Below are 17,332 nucleotides of genomic sequence, written 5' to 3'. Positions count from 1 at the left end.
ACAATTAAAGTTTTTATTTAAGAATAGTGTTTTGACGAAAGATAATCTTGTGAAGAGAGGCTGGAAGGGTAGCAGTAAATAATATATGTTTTGTGAAATAATTGGTGGAGCTGCCCAATACTACCTCTGTGCTAAAATATAAGACGTTTTTGCAGTTCAATTCTAATCACACTTGTCGTCTGGGGACCGCCACATTCATTCATTGTTCTGTTGTCGATTCGAACCACTAGCAGAGGGGGTACTATGGAAGGTCGTGTCAAAGTTTGGAGGTGTGAGTCTTATGCACAAGATAAAAAAGCATCGGTTCTTGTTTCTGTAAATACGCACTTGTGCTTAAAAAACTGATTTATTTTTATAAGCATACCTAAGGTGTGGGGCGGCCACCGTGACGACGCCCTCCAATGCGCATGACGTTGCTGGTGGCTACCCAAACATCATGCACGCCCATGTTTTTGCGCTGTCCATGTCGAAACTTGGCGCCCAGATGAGTTGAGTCCCACACCCGCAAGTTTGTTGTGGTGGCGCAGTTCCGGTGGTCGTCGTGCACAACATGCCTAAGTTTGTCATGGTGGTGTTGCTCGGGTAGGAACCATTGGAGTAGCAGGGCCGTCCATGTGAAGGTCGACGTGCTCGTCCACTCCATCGATCGAATCATCGTTAGAGAGCATGGACTCGATCAGGTTGTGGAGCTCCTGACCACTCTGGCATAGGCAGGGCGGACCAAGGGACATAGCACCGGGGTGCCAGATATTACAGTTTGACCTACATATCATTATAATTCTAACAAATAGTCTTCAAATAGCATGAAGGTGTTCGAGAATTAGTGTATAATGCATAGTATAAGCTAGCTTGCACTTTTAGAGGGGTGCCATGGCACCCCCTAGATCTGCCCCTAGCCACAAGTCAAGCAGCGGAAACATTGTGACACCATCAATGGTCGCATTTTTTAATCTTGTCTTTGCCCGTTGAAGCGGAGGGCCTCATCAACTCTCGAACTAGCTCAGAGCAACAAGGGTGGGTTAATGCTAGAACTTGCAAGGCATGTAGGAGGCTAGCATATGAGCAAAAAAAAACAGTTTTGCTAGAACTCATCTAGATGAGATCTAATTTGGTCTCATTCACCTTTATAGCCATTGGATGTGATGCTATAAGATGCGTGTGTGCTGACGTGGGTTGTATATGTTCTTGTTTTCAAAGTAAATGAGACCAAATTATATCTCATCTAGATGAGTTCTAGGTACTCCCAAAAAAAAGCACACAAAGTGCTTGATGAAATGCCTACTATAGAAAAAAAGAGAAAGAATGAGAGAGAAGTAGACGATGTGGCAATTTTGGAAACATCGTGGATCCCACGTGTCAGTTTCTGTCAAAATCATGACATGCCAACTCAAAAACCGATTGGGGTCACATATGTTTGATTTTAAAAGTTTATGATGCAATTAATCAGATTTTAAAGTTGGAGAACAAAATCCATACTTCTGGATTAGTAAAGGTATAAAAAATAGACCTTGTGATAAATACCAGATTGTACTCAGTGGATGCCAATGCTGACAAATGTGTTTTCTTTTGAATGGCACATTATGTTGCCACATTTTCCCGGGCCATGTTTGCATTGTATGAATATGTTTGATTTGAGCCCAAGAAAATTTCATTGAAAATTTGACTAGCCAACATTTTTGCTATGGTTTTAGTTGTCAAATAGAAAATCAAGTAGAGTTAGCTATGGATTATAGACATATAAAAAAACTGGTAACCAGCAAGAGCAATATTATGGTCATGATTAAAATTTGGTAGGGTTGATTTTGGTCCGGACTAGTATAGAATTACTGAAATCCTGGTGTAATTTATTTACAACCTTGGAAAAAATAAAGATACTACACTCACGGATAAGTCGCTACGGATTGGTGTGGGAAGAAAAAGGCCGCTGTTTTTGGGCTGTCTGTAGAATGTCGGCCTGTTCTGCTCCAAGAACGACGAGGGCGGACCACCCCTAAAAAAGACGAGAGCGGAGAAAAGGGAGTAAATTGCAAAAAAAACCACCACAATTGGAGACTCTAATTAAAAAAACCACTACCTTTCGATTTTTTTTTCAAAAAACCGCCAATATTGTGCTGACAGTTTTCAGAAAACACTATCGGTCACTAAATGTGTATTGACGCCGGATCTGACAGATTTTTTTTTGAGAAGAACTCGCCAAGCTTTTTATTCCAAAACAATATTCATAGGTACAACTGTTGGGTCATGAGAGTTCCCAACCACACATGTCTACCTAATTGCAGGTTACAAGAGAACTTGGCGAGCTTATGAGCCTCAAAGTTATAGTTTCTACGCTCATGAATGAAATTACAAAACTGAAAACCACTTTTACGACCTATTATTTCATGTACTATAGCAGCATGGGGTCCTCCTGTCCCCTTGTTGATGTCGTCAATCACTCCCTGACTGTCACACGCCACCGTGATCTTATGCAAATTAAGATCCTCTGCTAGTGATAGAGCTTCCCTGCAGGCGAATGTCTCGAGCATCACTGGGGCAGTCACACCAGGATACACCATCGATGAGGACCCAAGGTAAAGTCCTTGACTGTCTCTACATATTGCCGAAATTGCTCCTCCTCTTCTGTGGCGAGCGATTGCACCATCAACATTCATCTTCATGCAGTCTTGGGACGGCGCTAGCCATCTTTCCTCTGTTGGTCGAGGAGATCGGCCGACCCCAGAAGGCCGCACAGTCGGCTTCTGTAGCTGTTGCAGCTCATGTAAGTAGGAATCCACAAAGGTGATGGTTTGTACCGGGCTCTGAAATATTGCCTCATGGATTGCTTTCCGCCGAACATACAAACTGACCATAATGTTACCACCATTCTCGTGAACAGGTCATGGCTTAGTGTAGCATGCATCTCGAACATCCAGTGCTTGGCGTTTGTTTCTTCATTGGAAGTCATCTGCGCCACAAGTTGATCGTCTGAGAGAGCCCAAATACAGCGTGGCATGGTACATGAAAGGAGCGCATGCCTCCATGAGTCCTTGCAGCCGCACAGGGGACATGCATCTTGGACGGCCATGTTTCGTCGTAGAACATCCGTGGTTGGAAGTGAATGCCTTGCTAGCCTCCACATAAATACTTTCACTTTTGATGGCACTGTCAAGTTCCAAAGTGATGTCCAGGATTTTCCTTCAGCTTGTTCGTTGGATGTCCCACTCCGTCCCTCTAGCCAACTCTCTCGCTGAAGTTTTGTTTTGATCATAAATTTATACGCTGAGCTCACTGAGAATCTGCCTTTGCTGTCCGGTGCCCACGCCCAGAAATCTTCAGTGTTTCTAGTACATACCGGAATCCACAAGATCGCCTCTGCATCAATGGGTAAAAATATAGTGCGAACCAGTCCCACATTCTAGGAGGCATTAGCTGGCTGTAACAGATCCGAAACCCTCTCAGGAGGATTTGGAATGAGCGAGGTTATTGGCCTTGGCGTTGTTTCTTTGGGGATCCAGTTATCATCCCAAATACTTGTGCTTTGGCCGTTACCGATCCTGCGTATTAAACCTTGCTTGAGCATATCCCGACCATCAAGAATAGCCCTCCATATTTGGGATGGCCGAGTACCAAGTTCAGCCTCCAGAACTAAACCTTGTGGAAAATATGAGGCCTTAAGGATTCTTGCACTAAGCGTTGAGGGCTCTTGAAGCAACCTCCATGCTTGCCGTGCCAACAATGCAAGATTGAATAATTCCAAGTCCCTAAATCCGAGACCCCCCAGGTATTTAGGCCGTGTCATCACCTCCCATGAGACCCAAGCTGGTTTTCGTTCCCCTTACTTGCATCCCCACCAAAACTTGCGTATAATTGACTTGATGTGATCACACAAACCACGTGGGAGTTTGAAACAAGACATCGAGTATACCGGGATAGCTTGAGCTACTGATTTTATGAGAACCTCCTTACCTCCCGTTGACAGACACTTGCTCATCCATCCCTTTACTTTATCCCAGACACGGTCACTCAAGTACTTGAAAGTGCCTTTTTTCGAATGCCCAACATCTGTCGGCATCCCTAGGTATCTGTCACTCAAGGACTCATTAGGCACTTGAAGATAACCTTTGATTGCATCCTTCACAATCTGTGGGGTTTTCTTACTAAAGAATATAGATGACTTTTCCTTGTTAATTCTCTGCCCTGAGGCCATACAATATGTATCCAACAGGTTTGATACCTTCTCGGCTCCATTAATACTTGCCCTGAAAAACAGCAAGCTATCATCCGCGAACAAAAGATGGTTCACCTCCGGAGCCGTCGGTGCCACCTTAATGCCGCAAAGTTGGGATGACTGATTGTGTGAGTTTAACAGGCACGAAAGGCCCTCTGCTGCCAACAAGAAAAGATATGGAGAGATGGGATCTCCCTGACGGATTCCACGTGTGGGATTAAATTCTTCTAACTTGCTTCCATAAACATTACTGAGAAGGAAACTGAGCTCACCATATTCATGATTACTGAAACCTAAGGTGCTACAAAACCTAGCTTCTCCATAATTGCTTTAAGATACCCCCATTCCACTCTATCATAAGCTTTCATCATGTCGAGCTTGAGAGCATAAAAAATGTTATCCTTGGATTTGTTTCGCTTCATGAAGTGCAAACACTCGTAAGCTGAGATTATATTGTCTGTAATGAGCCGTCCTGGAACAAAGGCCGACTGCTCTTCTGATATGATCTCCGGCAAGATAACCTTAAGACGGTTTGCAAGAACTTTCGAAGCAATTTTGTAGAACACATTACATAAAGCTATGGGACGAAATTGAGACAACATAGTAGGATTTGATACCTTGGGTATAAGGACCAGCATAGTATCATTCAAGCAAGCCGGGCTCTCCTCCCCTCGAACAATGCCCAGAACTGCCTTAGTTACCGCTGTACCACAAACATCCCAGTGTCGCTGAAAGAAGTGCGCTGGGAAGCCATCCGGACTAGGGGCCTTGGTGGGAAACATTTGAAAGAGCGTTGTTTTAACTTCCTTCTCATCATATGGTGCAAGAAGCTGCTCATTCATGGCGGCTGTAACCTTCACTGGGACATGTTGTAGAACTTCGTCCACGCCTTGAATTCCTTCTGAGGTATACAGGAGCTTATAATACTCCCGTGCTAGCTGCTGCATCTCTGTCACATCTTCAGTAACCTAACCGTCCGGTTTTTGAAGAGCCTTAATCAAATTTTTCCGCCTGCGCATGGACGCCCGAAGGTGGAAGAAGTGGGTATTGCGATCTCCCCCCGATAACCATTGCACTCTGGACCGCTGTCTCCACATGAGTTCTTCCCTTAGATATAGCTCGATCAGCCTATCATTGATCTTGACCTCTACATGACTCGGTCCAGACCTGTTTGGGCTGCCACGCAACCTCTCTAGCTCCTTTTTTAGCGTTCGGATCTCACCTCGAACACTGCTGAATGTTGCTTTGCTCCAGTCTCCTAGATTTCCCGCAAGTGCTTCTAGTTTAGCTCGGACTTCCTCAACTGTCAGTTCGTGACCATTCGGCTGCCGGATCTGACAGATGGGACCCATTGTCAGTGCGGACCTGGCAACAAAACTTGACCTTGTTTGACTGGGCCGTTAAACTGGGCGTAGGGCCCGCTTGTCAACGTGCACACACACTCTTCTCTCTCTCTCTCTCTCTCTCTCGCATTCTCTCGAACACCTTGTGTGCGCAGTGTGCACTTGGCAAGATGCTGCCATTGGTGGAGCGGCCTGCAGCTCTCCGCCTCTCCGGAACTGAGCATGTAGCGACCAGGAGCGAGAAGCGTTCCCGCGCCAACGTGGCCAAGCAACCAACCGAGTAGAATAGTGTCCGGTGTGGTCGGGAGGACCTGCTGCTCCAGCTTGGTGGCCCGCGGCGGGCAGTGAGCATGGCCTGTAGTAGGAGACGGGAGGAGGAGGGCAAGCGCGGGGGGAGGAGCTGGAGGTGGTGGTCCGCGGCAGGCTGTCCGGCGCGCGCGTCTCGTTCCATCCCCTGGCGGCGAGCGCGGCTGGAGAGGCTGCTGTCCGGGCGCGCAGCTCGGACCGCAGCCGGCGGCGAGCGTGGCATGGAGCACGTCACGGGAGAAGCAGGACGGGAAGCGTGCGGGGGGAGCTGGAGGTGGCGGCGCTGACGACCGGTGCTGGAGGATTCGCGCCGGTGACGAGGTGGTCTGCCGAGCCGGCATAAGCGATGGCATGCACGCGGAGGGTGCGAGCGCGGATCTGCACAGGCGGGAGCCGCGGGGAAGGAGAAATAGGACCCCGACACGGTGGTTCTTCGGCGAGGTAGAGGGCGCGCTCTACGGCGGCGGTGCGCGTGCTGAGCTCTTGTGGCGGCGGCGACGACGGTAGGTAGAAGAAGGAGCAATATTTTTTTTGCCAAATGTTCTAACGGCGCGTGACGGCTGCCGTCTCGCCCCGAGACAAGTGACACCTGACAGCGGGTCTCAGTCATCAGATTTCCACTTAAAACGTTCTAATCGGTCTGTCAGTGTTTTATGAAAACTATTAACACAATGTTGATGGTTTTTTAAAAGAAAAATGAAAGGCGGTGGTTTTTTGAATTAGGGTCTTAATTGTGATGGTTTTTTGCAATTTACTCGAGAAAAGGACGCCCATGGCGGCGGCCTTCCGACCGGCGGCGCAACATCTCCTCGTCGGGCAGCGCTCCTCGTCCTGTCCGGTGACGCCCCTTGTCGCCCCAGCTGCGCAAGCAGCGCTCCCCGGCGCTCTGCGCTTCTTAGTGTGACGCCCACCGCCGCCGACATGCGCCTCACCGACGAGCTATATGGCGGGTGAGCGGCGGCCGAGAGGACGGCCTCGTCATCGAGGTGAATAACGCGACACCTTTCTCATTGGATTTTTGCTGGTACGTGTGCCAATTTGATGGATTTTTATCTGAGTTTCTTGTAGTCCCAGGTGCTCTGTTCTGAAATCTCGGCCAACTGAAAGTGAAGGCCATTTTTCTGTCATGGAGGTTTCTTCCACCAAGCGATGAACACACGGGTGTTTTCATTCGCTGGTATTCTCTCTGCGCACGCTAGAATATGCGCGTGTAACTATGTGGAGAATTATACAAAAATGCCAAGCGGGGCTTAACTAGGAGTATCTTCCCTTCGTTGACAAAATGATAGCTGTAGCCTGGTCAATGTACCCCCTTTGAGAGTAGTAGCAAGGCATCCTTCACTATCAATCCCAGTCAGGCGACAGAGAGGGAAAGGGAAGCAAGAACGATGAGGCGACGACATGAGCTGCTGGTCTCGCCGTCTTGTTGCTTGATCGGCCTTGTGCTGCTATCGCCATGTCTGCTCGAGCTCAGCGGCAAGCGCAGACAGATCCGTCTGAAGGTGCGTGGCAGTGGGCACAAGTACAATGAATTTTATAGTACTCCCTCCGTTCCTAAATGTAAGTCTTTATAGAGATTTTACTAGGTGGACTACATATGGAGCAAAATGAATGAATTCACACTTAAAATGCATCTATATACATTCATATGTAGTTTATAATGGAATCTCTACAAAGACTTATATTTAGAAACGGAGGGAGTAGTACCTATATATTTCATTATGTTCCTCTTAAAACACGCTTCAATTGTGCAAGCGCAGTGGCCCCGCTGAACGCCATCTTCTGGCGGTGGGGCCTGCGGGCATCCGAGGCGTGGAACATCAGTGGCGAGCCTTGCGGCGGTGCGGCCATCGACAACACAGACATAGATAATAACCCAAACTTCAATCCGGCCATAAAAGTGCGACTGCTCCTACAACATCAGCACAGTTTGCCACATCACCAAGATGTAAGATGCATGTTCGCTCTGGGGTACTGGTTGGACCTTGCAGGAAACCCTCAGTTTGCAAGTTGAAAGTTAGCCCAAGTTTGCTATAAAAATGTTATATTTCAGCTTGAATTGTAGTTGGTGGTAGTACAGTTAGAGCTGACATTTTGTAGCTCGGGCCTCAATGAGTGCACTACTGCTGTAAGCCAATGACCTGTATCAGACAAATGCAGTTCCTTGTCTAAAAATAGTAAGACCAAAAGATTCTCATACCACCCATCAATGGCACTTATAGGGAGGCTTACTTCATTGTTAGATTGAAGTGTCTACCGTCAACAAGCAATGTTCGAGATTTTTCTAGCAATCCATATAAGACAATCCCACATTCTATAGCCTAATAAAATTGTACAGTAGGATGATATCCTACTGTTTTCGCGTCTAAAAAAACAAGAACCGCGTATTAGAATTTATTTATGATCTACTCCCTCCGTTTCTAAATATTTGTCTTTCTAGAGCTTTAGACAAGTGACTACATACGGATGTATATAGACATATTTTAGAGTGAAGATTCACTCATTTTGCTTCGTATGTAGTCACTTGTTGATATCTCTAGAAAGACAAATATTTAGGAACGGAGGGAGTATATATTGCTTTGACAAACTTGATGTAAAAAGTGGATATGATCCAATAACAGTTCGTGCTTTGTATGAATATAGTTGCATGTTGTCGTCCTAGTCGATGCTTTCAAGATGTTACCATATTACTTATTGTTCTTCCATTTGTTCACGCAGGAAAGTATATACACTAAATGTGGTTGGTCAGATTCCTGCGGAACTGCAAAATCTGACTTACCTGACAAACCTGTATGAACTATTTCCACCATGGAGCTCGTAATTACAAGCTACAGTTGCCTTAGATAGTGTCTTTTGCATGCCATAAGCAGGCAAGAGAGGAAGTACAGACTGTACAGTAGACTTTTATAGACTATTTGTTCTGGTCTTACAACTATAGGTCAGAATGGTGCAAACAGAGTATTCATGTTTTATACATACAGTTCCTCTGTTGCTTAGTTATGCCTCTTTCAGTAGATCTGTTTGGTTTTCAGATGTCCTTTCCTTTATTTGCATGCTATTTTCAATCGATATACTTTTCCAATAGCTAGAAACATGCCGTTTAACTCAAACAGGTTCCTGCTACTTTTACAGTTCATGCGGTAACATTTATGTTACATATCCCTTGGTAGCGTGGTTGTTCTAATTGCTTTTACTTTACAAAGCCTATACGAATTAAATGCTGATGCCTGCTAGCCAATAAGTGTTTTTGCATATGCAAATTTGGAAACATTAGTTTTACATTGATTATCTGACGCGCTTTCAGGGATTTAGCGCAGAATTACTTGACTGGATCTTTGCCAGCGTTTCTTGGAAAGCTCACTCGGTTGCAGTATCTGTAAGAATTCCGGTTTGTGTTTCTCTGAAGCATTTAAATGTAAATGGTAGTACTATTACGTGGTATCTCGTGTAGTGCATAACTTGCCCTGTTTTCTCTTAAAATTACAAGATCTTTGGTAATCAATGCGTTAACTGGAGTTTTACCGAAGGAGCTGGGTAACCTCAAGAATCTCGTTGCACTGTAAGATAATATACCTCTTTTTATTGTGGCAACTCAAATCCAGCACAAAAATATTGTAGCCATGTGGAGCTTGTCGATCTGTTGGTTCATTTTATTTTGATGATGCTCAAAATCTTTTTGTTTCTGGAAGTTACCACAAAGTAAAACAAAAGTGTAGGCTGCATAAATCAAGCACCTGATTTTTCAAGTACCAATTGTTCCACCATTTTTGTATTTTCTGAAACTCCATTTCCTTGTGTTTCAGGGGCATTAGCGCAAATAAGTTCGTCAGTCCACTCCCAGTAGTAGAAAACCTGACCAAACTTGAGCAACTATTATGTCTTGGTTCTGCTTGACCTAATTTTCCTTGTAAGACCCATGTACCAGAACTCTGTTAGAAATATAATTGGGTTTAAGTTAGAGATAAAGAGATAGAGATAGAATTAGTTTAAACCACATGTAACTTGTCTTGTACTCCAAGTCTCTACCCCTCTTGTACTCCTATATATACCCTACACAAGGGTCTGATCAATACAACACAAATATTCAATCATCTCATATTTTTCACATGGTATCAGAGCCAAGAGGTCTTGAGTTCAAGACCCGGCTGGCACAATTAAATTGCAGCCCACTTTCGGTCCACGTTTAGGCCTGAGAGAGCCACATGTGAGGGGGAGTGTTGACGTATAATGTGTTGCCTAGCCTCTTCCATCAGATCGGTCTTTTGATTGCATTGGCTAGAGCATGCACTTCTACATGGTATCAGAGCGGTTTGTCCAACGACGCCGATCCTAGGACCTTCCACCACTTCCGCAGCTCGCCACCCCCGGGGAGATTAATCTCTCCCGGGGGCGCGGCACCCGATCAATCAAATATTAGATCGGTCACGTAGTTTTAGATCCAGTTTTCGAGTTCACAAGCAATAGATCAATTCCTTAACTAGTTTCGATCAATTCCTTTTAGCCTCCAAATAAACCTATTGATCTAGCCCATTATTCAGCGAAAATCTTCAGCAGAAATCGGTGCTTCGTCGGCCCGGTGCCAACTCTCGCACAACTTCAAGCCGGCAACCACGTGCAGCTGCTCCGAGCCATGTGCCGGAGGTAGCGCACACCCGCCGATGAGCAGCGGATCGATCCCTCGGCTACGACATCAACAACGCCATGGATCGATCTATTACGAGCGGCACGGTGCCTTCCCCAATTGGGCCACGCGCACAGGCGTGGACGCCATCGTGCGAGCGCGACCCAGAACAGCGGACGCCGGCTCCTCCAACAGGCATGTGATCCGATCTTCATCAACGCCACATCACCTTGCCCCTCGACATCAAGCTTCACCAAAGGTTCGTCCAGCCATGCGTAGGTACGCCCATGCAAAGCAAGCTTGCATGCGCACATATCCATCCATGAATCATGCACATGGCCACGCAAACCAATCTCGTACGAGGAGACGCATGCAGCAAAACCTGGACTCCGGCACGTGCCTCCTCCTGCCGCGTATGCCACCTCTACTTCGACCGATCTGCAGCCCGCGCCACTGCATCGACCTTACGTCTGCATCGAGCGATCTGACTTCACTGCATCGGGAGCTATCTACATCAACCTACCGCACCTGGAGCGGCCGACTCCTCCAGCGAGTGAGCTACAAAATCAACATGAAGCTGTACGACTACGCCAGGTTACGAGCAACATACTTCTTCGGCACGACAGGCCGTCGACACTTCGTCGCCATGGAGGGACGCCTTCAAGTGATGCATGATCGTCGACACGCCACCGCGACGCCATCGCCGACACTTCATCGTCAAGGTCTTCATCAACGTGGTCTTCACCAACATCTTCATCAACACACCGTTGCTGCCGCCTCGTCCATAAGATGGACACCTAGCGTCCTCTGACAGACTTTTCTGCAAGACGTGACCTCGACGACGGCATCGACCGCGTCACGACGACGGCATCGATTGCGTCATCCACGACGGCACGACTGCATCGACACGGCGTCACTACAGTGACGACCCTACACGGCCACACGGTTCTGGCAAAACCGATGTGTGCTCGATGGGCTTCCTCCGGTCTTGGCAAAATAGGTGGACTCATCGCCGACGGCACCCTCTGACATCAGCAAGGTGTATCGTCCACGTCTGCAGCTCCGTCATAGCGCATTTTTTTGCGCGTCCGGTTTTGTGCGGCTTCATCATCCACGACGACCACACCATCGACCACGACTACCTCGACCACGGCTACATCACCATGATCGGCTACCTCGACATTAATGGCTACGTCTACAGCAACTCATCGGCAACAACTCCAGTCAACAGCGTCCGCCTCGTCACTTGCGTTCACGACACTCCCGCTGTGACTGCGGGAGGGAATAGAGGAGAAGGCAGGAAGGCACCAGAAGGGGACACAGTCACCGCCCTAACTGCCAACCCATCAGAGACGCAGTGGATGATGGCGCAGCGGAGAAGACGACAAAAGAGCAAGACTTCAAATTCAGTCGTAATCGTCCGCTACACTCCCGCTGCGACTGAGGGGGAATGTTAGAAATATAATTGGGTTTAAGTTAGAGATAAAGAGATAGAGATAGAATTAGTTTAAACCACATGTAACTTGTCTTGTACTTCAAGTCTCTACCCCTCTTGTACTCCTATATATACCATACACAAGGGTCTGATCAATACAACACAAATATTCAATCATCTCATATTTTTCACAAACTCAGCATAACCATTTCTCTCTTTCAATTTCAGGTATATCGATAGTTGTGGTTTAAGTGGAGAGCTACCATCTACCTTTTCCAAACTTAAGAACCTGAAAACCCTGTGAATTCTCTTATCATACTTTCTGATCTGTTATAAAGTCAATAAGTCACAATCAGCGTATTAACTTCGCTTTTATCTATCCAGATGGGCATCAGATAACGAGTTTACTGGGAAGATACCTGATTACATCGGAAGCTTATCAAATTTGACGGACCTGTAAGATATCATATGAAGAATTTGTTGATGAAAATTATGAAATTGAGCCATGGAATGATCCACATATGTTTACGATGTTCATGATAGGACTGAAGTTACAGTTTTTGGGAGCCCGCTTTCAAATTTGTAAAGGAATTGATTCGTTTCTCAGCTAATTAGATGTGTGTGTCAATGCAGGAGACTCCATGGAAATTACTTTGACGGTCCCATTCCTGCAAGTTTTTCTAATCTTGTCAACTTGAAAAATTTGTAGGTTCTTCCTACTTTAGATTAGTGACACCTGTTATGCACTTAGTGCAAAAATCAGGCTTGTTGTTTACTAAGTTTTATATTGTGAAGGCGAATAGGTGATTTAATGGGAGAGGTGTCTTTGTTGGCTTTTGTGGTTAACATGACATCGCTGAGTACTCTGTACGGTGATAATTTGCTCTTAACAACCTTTTGTCAGTTTGCACTTCACAACTTTCTATGTCTTCGCATTTGTGCGATAGTCCTTAACCGTTTTTTTTCTCTTCCTGCAGAGTTCTCAGAAACTCCAGGATATCTGACAGTCTTGATTCAGTGGACTTCTCGAAATTTGTTAAACTCTATTCTCTGTAAGTTCGATGAAAATTATGAGTTTAATATTATTGGGGAACTGTTTGGAATCTACTGTATAGCTGAGAGTAAAGTATGTTTGTGCTAAAAGCTCTTTGTACATTCTGGGTGAGGCAGGGACTTGAGTTTTAACATCATCACAGGCAAAGTTTCTCCAGCCCTTCTGAACCTTAATCGCCTCAATTTCCTGTAAGGATATCTGTATATAATCTAGTTTTTTTAGCAGTCCTGTTTGAAGTAGTATTTTCATTTTCCCCAAACTAAAATTCAGATGAATCAGATTTCTTGGGAGCAATAACTTCTCTGGCAGCCTACCAGACATGATTAGCCCTTCACTTACTACTATGTGAGCTGTTTACTTCCTTCGTTTTAATTTGATTTTCCTCTTTCATACTGACATCATGTATATCTGCTAGTCGCAATTGCAGGTTGGATGTGATTTGGTCTTTTATTTTTTCTTCCTCCTTTTGATCAACATGTCTTCCATCTGTCTTTGCAGTGACCTGTCATACAATATACTCTTAGGAAGATACCCTTCTTGGGTTAACAATAATAATTTGCAAGTGTAGGTTTTTCTCTTCTAATTCCCATTTAGAAGGCAGACAAATCAATACATGTCTTTTCCCGCAAAAAACAAAATCAATACATGTCTGCTATTTTCAATTTGTACTGTGAAACCAGAAACTTTCATGAACATGGCAGTTTGTGACCTAACAGTCTGAATGGTATTTCTTTTAGGAATTTGGTGTGGAACAACTTTGTGATAGATAACTCAAACAACAGTTTTTTTTTTCATTGCTTCATTTAGTTGCCCCTCGTATCTATGAAAAACTTATATTCACCATGTGATTTAATGGTCTATTTTGTTCCTAGTATTTTGCCTTCAGGACTAAATTGTCTTCAGCGAGATACTCCATGTTTTGGTTCTCCATCTTGTGAGTCCTTATCTCTTAATTCTTAGCAGTATCTGTTCTGGGCATCACTAGAATCTCGGTATCACTTCTTTATTTCTTCTAATTTGTAGATTCCTCCTTTGCGGTGGACTCTGGTGGTTCGAGACCCATCAGAGCCTCAGACAACTCCATTTATGAACCTGATGATGCCAGTCTTCAACTTGCATCATACTACGTTACAAACTCAACGAGATGGGGTGTTAGCAACATCGGGAGACCTATGGATTCCATGAATGAGAGTTACATAGTATACACTTCTCGCCGGTTTACCAACACTCTTGATTCTGAACTATTTCAGACAGCCAGAATGTCACCCTCTTCATTGAGATACTATGGCATTGGGCTCAAGAATGGCATGTACAACGTTGTACTGCAGTTTGCAGAGATCTATTTCCCAGACGACCAGACATGGATAAGTCTGGGAAAGAGGATTTTCAATATATACGTCCAGGTGGTTTATTCTTGAATATATTAACAAATGATAATATTTTGCAGTGATTCTCATTTTTTTTAACAAATGATAATATATACGTCCAGGTGAATATATTCTTGAATATATTAACAAATGGAAGATCTTATACTGTTGTTCAAAAGCAGTACATTGTTGAAGTAACGAATAATTTCATTGATATTCATCTCTTTTGGGCTGGAAAGGGAACTTGTTGCATTCCTATCCAAGGGTTCTACGGGCCATCAATCTCAGCATTAAGCGTATCTTCTTATGGTACTGTTACTTGTGCTAGTTGCTATTCAATTTACATAAATAATTCATATTACAACAGTCTGCTTTTTATTATCTTACTCCTACTGTAGGTAGCAACGGTGAAGGGGTTCCTGGTCCACAGAAAAGCAAAACCAGCAAAATAGGTTTGGTTGTCGGAGTTGTAGTCTGTGTTGCAGTATTAGGCTTTCTAGCACTCGCCTGGGCCTTTGTTTGGAGACAGAAAAGAAGGAAGTTAGAGATGGAAATGGAAGGTAACACAAACAGTAAAATTGATGTGGTAATCATGGGGAGAAACTGACAGGTGCATCCTCATCTTTTTCCCTGGTGTGGCATTTGCAGAGCTGTTCAGTATAGTTGGAAGGCCTAACGTCTTCAGTTATGGTGAAATAAAGTCTGCTACAGACAGTTTTAGTCCTGCTAATATTCTCGGAAGAGGGGGATATGGACTGGTTTACAAGGTCGGTTACATTTCCAGCAAGATTAAGCAGTTCCGCATTTCATTGTGTAGATCGTTGCTATTCGCAATCTACCTAAACATAATGTACTTCTTTCATGCTGAAATCATGGGTTGTATCTATTTGTAATGGGGAAATCATGGGTTGTATCTTTTGTGTACAGGGTAAGCTACTTGATGGGAGAATGGTAGCTGTAAAGCAGCTGTCTTCTACATCTCATCAAGGGAAAAAGGAGTTCATGACAGAAATTGCAACCATATCTACGGTACAGCACCGAAACCTCGTGAAGTTGCACGGTTGTTGCATCGACAGTAAGACGCCACTTTTGGTCTATGAGTACCTGGAACAAGGGAGCCTCAACCAAGCAATCCTTGGTATACCTTTTGTTTTTATTGTCCACCTCAACTTTCTTCCTTGGTGCCATGAAAAGCAAGTACCCTTCCAAGTATCTAAATCTTCGGTGAAAATGCAGGCAAGATAGATTTGAACCTGGATTGGAGGACACGCTTTGAGATATGTGTAGGCATTGCAAGAGGTCTAGCATATCTTCATGAAGAGTCCAGCATGAGAATAGTGCACAGGGACATCAAAGCCAGCAATGTCTTGCTCGACGCCGATCTCAACCCTAAGATCTCCGACTTCGGGCTGTCCAGGCATTATAAGGACAGCATGACACATCTCAACACCGGAGTCGCTGGGACGCTGTAAGAACATTTGTTGTCCATCTTAATCATTCCATGCACCTTGATAACAGAAAATCAATCAGACGCTCACCGTTTTCTCTGGTTTTAGTGGCTATCTCGCACCTGAGTACGCGATGATGGGACACCTGACGGAAAAGGCCGATGTTTTTGCATTTGGCGTCGTGGCACTGGAGATCATCGCTGTACGCCGGAACTTCGATGACTGTCTCGAGGAAGATGAGAAGTATCTTCTTGGTTGTGTAAGCTTCTCATGATAACCATCTACTTCACTTAGTTTAGTACACTGACGAAATCAAACCTTATCACAACTTGCAGGCCTGGCATCTGCAAGAAAGCCATCGGACACTCGAATTGTTAGACAGTAAAGTCGCTGAATTCGACGAGGAAGAGGCTGCACGACTCATTAACGTTGCTCTTCTTTGCACGATGGGCCTGCCCCAGCGACGCCCAGCGATGTCCAAGGTCGTGGCCATGCTCACGGAAGACATCGAGATGACCGACGGACGTGGACAGCACCATGAGGCCTAGCTACGTCCTGGAATGGCAGGTCAGGAGCTTCAGCAGCAGCTACATCCCAGGGTCGGGGTCGTCGGTTCAGCAGTCTTCAGGTAACCAATTCAGCGTGCCGTCCAGCTCCAGCAACAAACTCGGGATCCACAGGGACACCTCGCCGCTGGCTCTGTCGCGTTGTTCTAGTGGCGGGATCGACGAGGGAACGTGAATACCCCTGCCTGCAAGGCTGCAGATTTTAGTTCGAGTTGAGAACTTGGATCTTGTGATCTTGTCCTTTCCAACATTGGGTCCTGAACTCCTGATTCCTTCATTGCTATACTCAATTACTCATCATATTTCGTTAGTTTGTGTAGAGAAGTAGAAGTACGTAGTCTTGAATGAAGAGAACGGCGTTTAGAATATACCTGGCCATGCCGGGCCGGGCTTCGGGCCGGGCCTAGCCAAACCCGATGCAAAAAACCCAGGGCCGGGCCTGGCCCGGCCCGGTCATCGGGCCTGTTTTCTGAGCCCAAGCCCAGCCCGAACGAGTAAAAGCCCATCGGGCTTTGGGCCGGCCGGGCCGACCCTTCAAAAAACATGAAAAAGATGAGCCCGGGCTCGGCCTTCAGGCTCAAAATCTAGGCCCGGGCCCAGCCCGGGAGCAGCGTCGGGTCGGGTCGGGCCGTTTGGGCAGGGTTGCCCATGGCCAAGACTAGTTTGGAAGATGAATAAATCTGGTGTTTTTCTGTCGGATCCTTTTATCTAGTGTTAAAGATGGCTCAAGTAAAATGTCCTTTTAGGAATTTATGGTATATCAAAATACCTCTTAAAATTAAACTTCTTTTTATGTGGTTAGCTTTTAAGAATAGTATTTTGACATAAAGATAATATTGTGAAGAGAGGCTGGACAGGTAACAGTAAACCCTACCCTCGACCCGCTCCCGCCCCTGAAACCCTCGCCGCCGCCTTCCCCTGCCCGTCTCCGGCGGGATCCGATCGCCCTTGCCGGCGCGCGGCCCGAATCCGCCCCCTTCCCCCG

General features: G+C 45.6%; 1 pseudogene; it reads left to right on the top strand.

Moving 5' to 3' along the window:
- The first annotated feature begins 7,244 nt into the window (after nucleotides 1-7,244).
- LOC123067747 (probable LRR receptor-like serine/threonine-protein kinase At1g56140) lies at nucleotides 7,245-16,522 on the top strand (annotated as a pseudogene).
- Nucleotides 16,523-17,332: the final 810 nt, after the last annotated feature.

Source organism: Triticum aestivum, chromosome 3B (assembly GCF_018294505.1).
Source record: "Triticum aestivum cultivar Chinese Spring chromosome 3B, IWGSC CS RefSeq v2.1, whole genome shotgun sequence".
NCBI lineage: Eukaryota > Viridiplantae > Streptophyta > Magnoliopsida > Poales > Poaceae > Triticum > Triticum aestivum.
The sequence above is the reverse complement of the archived record's forward strand: the minus strand, read 5'-3'. Positions and strand labels throughout refer to the sequence as shown.